The sequence below is a fragment of the Telmatherina bonti genome (genome assembly GCF_933228915.1).
Source record: "Telmatherina bonti genome assembly, chromosome: 3".
Taxonomy (NCBI): Eukaryota; Metazoa; Chordata; class Actinopteri; order Atheriniformes; family Telmatherinidae; genus Telmatherina; species Telmatherina bonti.
In genome coordinates this window covers 10,003,770-10,009,769 of record NC_136621.1, presented here as the reverse complement: position 1 = coordinate 10,009,769, position 6,000 = coordinate 10,003,770, and positions in this window count along the sequence as shown.

The window sequence follows — 6,000 nt, the reverse complement described above, 5'->3', positions numbered from 1 at the left end:
CAACTGCCTGGAAAAGCTACTGATTAACGAGTTGGTGTTACGACAAAAATTGGATCCCCTGCAAAATCTGATAATTTTTGGCCCATTTATTGAAGCAAACCAATTGTAATACTTACAAATACATTAAACCGAAAGTTTATGCAGGGTGTTTTATCAAATGCCATGTTATTATTAGATATCTAAAATACTTGTGTAAAATAATGTCTTCATAACTTGGATAATATTTGTTCAGATGAACTAAGGCCAAACTTCAGCACCCTGATATGAGAATGAGTATTTACATACATTTTAACATCATAGCCAGCAAGAAAACTGTCATTAAATCAACATTTAATCTAAGTTAAAATCTAATCTTCTAAATTTATCTTTGACTCTGGAAACAACAAAACCATGATTTTAGAGTAATTTCCTTCCAGATTGGCTTCATAAAGATGTCTGTGTGAGGCCACATCCAGCTGTAAAAGTGAAAGATGCCACTCATCTCGCCTGAAATCAAGTGTTGACTTAAAAAAATGCTCATGTCAAAATATGGTACAGTTACACAACACAAGCTTTATACAGGTTGGCAGGTGCACACTGCACTTTACATGTGCATGTGTGTGCCTGGGACAGAGCGTGTGTCTGGAGCCCGCCATCCTCTCTTCCCCGTGTCCCTAGGCAGAAGACCCCTGTCTTGCCTGCCATTTTTCAGCCTGACAGCTGAGAGTTAGACAGCAGAGCAGCAGAGGAAGCAGGGCCAGAGGAGAGACAGGGCCTGAATTTGTAGCGGGTGGAAAAGGACGGGAGAAATTGTCAAAGAGGAATAGATAGAGAGGGTTTCGCTATCAGTAAATCTCCCCTCCCCTTCCCGTCTCCCCCTCTGAGGGGACCAGGTGTTCTCCTCCTGTGGGGGCATGACTGGAAAGAGAGAAAAGCTTACCCTCATGTTCATTTGGCATCTCTGCACCTGCATCTGCGGGGCTGCTAGGTGGGGAAGAGGGCAGAGACAAGGCGTCAGATAAGGTTGGTCTCTAGAGGTTACTAGCTTTGTTGTTACACCACCCTACACCAGACCTCTGTGCCCTCACGAACACCCGCTCCCTCCGTCTGACGCATCTCATTGAAATGAATGCCAGGCTTTGAGTCAGCAACTCAAGCGTTTCTCTTATCCTCAAACCAGCCTCTCTCTGTATGATTTTTTTCCCCCTTTTTTCCAGAGGATCAGGTGTTTTTTTTTCTCCCCCAGCTTTAAGTGGCACTATTTTGAGCTGTTTTAGAAACAATGGGGAAAAACTCCCACATTCTCCGTGGTTTCTGTTGTTGCTCGGTGCACGTGCATGTTTCCTGTTGGTTTCTTTAGGCTTTTTTTGTTTGTTTTTTGTCTTTCTTTTCAGCTGTCAGATATTTACGCCATTTGTTTTTTTTTGTTTTTTTTGTCTCCCCTTCCCCCATATCCACAATATGTCCTGCCCTGCTAACGTACAAGCATCAAACCAGTCTTCTTTTATGCCTGACTGCCTTGGAGGCAGGCTGCCGTTGCTCTCAGTGCTGTTTGTTCTTTTATAGTAGTCATCCATGCTCTGTGGTCTGCCTGTTTGTTTCTGTCAGCCATGTTGTGTCAGAGCTGGAGGCTGAAGGCCGTCCTCCAATGGGTTGCTCCCCCCTTTAGGTTGAGGCGTGAGTCAGAGTCCTGATTCAGTCACCCCAGGTTACCAACTCACCACTTCCTGTCCGGAATATGGAATGAGAAGGTGGCTGAAGGCAAAACGTTTTAGGTCCTGGTAATGTGCATCTATGATGTTACCAGAAAAGCACAGCAACTGTGATTCAGGCTTAATTTGTTTACATGCAACGATATAATATAAAACAATAACTTTCTGCTGTGGCCACAACAATGAACTGACAGGCCAAATAAATGTATACATCTATACAATTTATTTTCCTTTCCCGCCTACAGGCTGTTAGGAAGTGTTCATTCCCTTTTAGCTCTGCTTTGGTTCCTGAGTGAGGGGCATTTTCCAAATGTTTCAGTCTGCTGTCTACTTTCGTGATGGTTTTATTGTTGGAATATCATTTTGTTCAGGGAGCTTTAGAAGTGTTATAAACTGTGTCAAAATTTCACACCAATAAAAACATAAAACAAATGACAATTAAAGCTATTGATATGTCTAAACCCCCCCCCCCCAAAAAAAAACCTTTAATCTTGCACATGTTTCTTCGTTGTATTTTGTCTTTGTTTGAACTGTTGTGTGCAGCACAAGCCGTAGGGCAGCAGGAATGTTGTAGGGACCAATTTAATCTGATGTAAGGTCATGGGCTCCACAGTGGAACAAAGACAACCATTTGATGTTGTAATAATTTTGAATATATCAAAGCAGTATTTTCAAAAAGCATGAAAAGGCCTCAGTAAAAAAGAAAAAAGTTTGCACATTTGAATGTTATGTCCATGTAAACACTACAGCAAGTATGACATTCATTCATTTTTCTAACTGCTTCATCCAATGAAGGGTCACAGAGAAGCTGGAGCCTATCCCAGCAGTCTTAGGGTGAAAGGCAGGGTACACCCTGGACAGCTCGCCAGGGCCACACAGAGACAAACAACCACTCACACTAACTCCTAGGGGCAATTTAGAGTAACCAATTAACCTAACATGCATGTCTTTGGATGGTGGGAGGAAGCTGGAGTACCTGGAGAGAACCCACACATACACGGGGAGAACACGCAAACTCCACACAGAGAGGCCACTGACCAAATTGACCCTAACACTCTTGGTTGTGGGGTTGGTTTGGACACTTTACCATGTCTGAAATACTTGGAAGAAGGAACTAGTTAACCATGATTCACAGGATGTCATGCAACAGACCCGAGCTTTAATGTCAACCGAACCAGTATTTCTAGTAGTTCTTTCACTTAAGCGTTTAGCTTTTTGTTTAGCATAGGTTTAGCAATATATGCGTGATTATCTGGTGAGCTAAAACTTTCCTTTGTTACACAATTTTACAGTTTTATTGTGACACTTTTGGCACTGTCAGAAAAGTTTTATTGAGGTAGTGTGAACTGCAGTTTTATACATAAAGTAAGATGTGATTCAGAGACAGAACATATTTAGAAACAACATTTATACAGTCAGTTTTTTCTACCTCTGTCCAATTCTGGTTTACATGGAAGCTGGAACCTATCCCTGCAATTAGCAGGCGAGAGGCGGTGTAGAGGTTGGCGGTACCTCGCAAGGCTTAACAGAACAGTATGATCCCATTCAGTGCTATCATATTTCTAATATTTGTTTCCCTCCACCTTCTTTGTAAATGAGTTGTTAAATCATTTAGTTGTGCTTGATGGAATTACAGCCACTGTACTCTGTGTATTCTGTGAATATTTAATTAAAGAACAGGGAAAAGCACTATTTTTAGTACGTCTTAGTGCCATAGAAAATGCACGTGGTATCTCTTGTTTGATTTAGTTCTTTGCTTGAACACTAAAAATGCTCCATTATGTTTATTTAACAATGCCTTTAATGTGCACTCTTTAACCAACAAAGCACTGACAGGCCCATTGTGAGAGAAAATAATCATGTAGCAATAAACTTAGCAATAGGTGCTTTACTTGCTCTTGACATTGCAGAGTTGTGGCTAAGTTGTGTGTGCTGTCACGGTGCAGCAGTTGCCTGGGTAATTTGTTTTAAACACAGGGATGCCCAGTAGCTTCGGAGCAGTCATGTGACACTACCAGCATTGATCGAAAATCCTTTTTTCATCTTAACCGGTGAAGTTTTTTTGTTTTTTTTTATGTCTAGAATACTTTGTCTTTATACTAAAAGTATGGTGAAAGGTAGAATATTGCTGATATGAGGTCCATATGTTTCGCTAAAAACTGTTTTTCTCACACGAGGAGCTTTGGAGGAAAATGTCAAGGATGACATGGGATGATGTTTTTCTCTCATTTATTTATTTATGTATTTATTTATATGGTATTATACCTAAATAATGCTTAATAAGGCGACATTTTAGCTTGGATGAACATAGACAATGGAGAATATCTCTGGTTTTATTTTACCCTTTTGGGAAATCAAATTAAAACTTTTTTGTCTTATTTGAATTTTCAACCAAAAACAATGAAATAAAAACAAACACAAATAACTTTCAAGAAGTGCTGGTTAGTTTAAACTGTTTTTGTAAAAGTGCAAGGTTTCACATGGTGAATTATCCTTAATTTGCTGTTAATAAAATTAAGCAGCATTGAGTGGGAACGCCACCGTCTCTTTTTTCTCTGTCCTCTTCTGGATTACATTGATTCAATTTTGCTACATTAATTAATCAAGCATCTAGCCCACCAAAGTGCTTATGACTGCTTTCAAAGTGGTATTACTAACATTTACATTTAAAATAAGTCACTCAATATATTGGAACTAGGGGTGGGATTTGATTAAAAATCCCACCCCTAGTAACAACTCCAGGCTTTGTAACAATATTTCCCTCCCAAAGCAACTTTTTTTTTAAATTTAAATGGAGTTTGATTGATGACTAAATAGTGCATCGATTGAATGTTTTAATGTTTTAAACGCATTATTAAAAAAAAAAAAAAAATCAGAATTAACGCGTTAAAGTTCCACCTGATTGTTTAGACACAGACCTACAAATGGTGTCATTTCTCAGCCAAGTCTGGTGAAAATTGAATGACTTTGTAACCAATACTATCAAGACAACGGTCATCTTTTCAGAAAAACAAACCATTATGTCGTCTGGAAATGGCTTTTAAATGACTGAAATCAATTTCTAGTTTTACGTGAGACTGCATAAAGAGAAAGAACAGATTGATCAGCCGTGTTATGTTTGCCATAAATAATTTATATGTTCTGGTTTCTCATTACCTTCTTTCTCTGGTGATTTAACAAAAATAAATTATAAATTTTAACTAACAACCAAAACTTTATGTAAACTTGTTTCATCCCACTTTGCTGCTGTTTGTTTTTGTCTTGTTACTTATTTTTCATTAGTTTAGTGTGAAACACCACAGTGATGTGAGGGAAATCGATTGGTTCTGAAAAGTCCCTGCTCTTCTGTAACTTCCTGACATAATGACATAATTCAGGCAGTTATTCGGCCCAGGTGGCAGACGCAATGTCAACCCTGTCTTACCTAAGGTGAAATGAATTAAATGAACACCTGCTGGATGGAGTTTTGCAGGTGAGAGATAGCAAGCGTTAAATGCTCACAGACTATGTCCAGGTCAGCGGGCGGTGAGGCTACATCTCAGGTCAATAGGTTGCTGCAGATAGGAAAAAAAATAAATAAAAAAGAGGAGAAATGGGCATCGGTGTGGAATCTGTAATAGCCGTCTGCTCTAGCCTGACGAGGTGGTTTGGAAATGATGCCCAAGGATGAATGTTGTGTTGTGTGAAAGTGCAGCAGGTTCATATTTACTGATGGGACAGGCAGCGATAAGAAGACAAAGGGGTGAGTCTGCCGGGGTGTGCAATGTATAGCACGTGTCAATAGGAGGATGTCTAACGAGGTGGCATTGGTGAAAGGTGATAGAGGCGACCCGTGTGGCTAATGGGGTCTCTTGAAAGTCTATTTAGCCAGAGTAATAAAGTGTGTGTCTAAGAGGAAGAATATGAAGGACGGGCTGAGAGGTGCAAACAGACAGCTAGGTCACCTCACTCAACCTGTGTGGAGGAAAGACATGGACAGGATGATTCAGTTTTAATGACTCATTCTCTTTTTCTTTGTGCTGCGAAGAAACCTTCAAGAATAACCAGATCAGGTCAACTCAGTGCCATCGATCAAATGTCAATATCCACCTGCACGTTGTCCTACTTTCTTTCTGAGATAAAAGTGTCTGTTATTTTTTAACTGCAATCTCTTGTTGATCTCAAATGAAGTTAATTCAGGAAGTGTTTATAATGTTGAACCGGAGTGCATTTTAGTTGGCAAAGAACATTAGCAGTGAGAATACTAACGTTCCTTAAGAGGAACTTAACTTAGAACAAAACCAAACATTTAAAGTGTAAGCATACACTC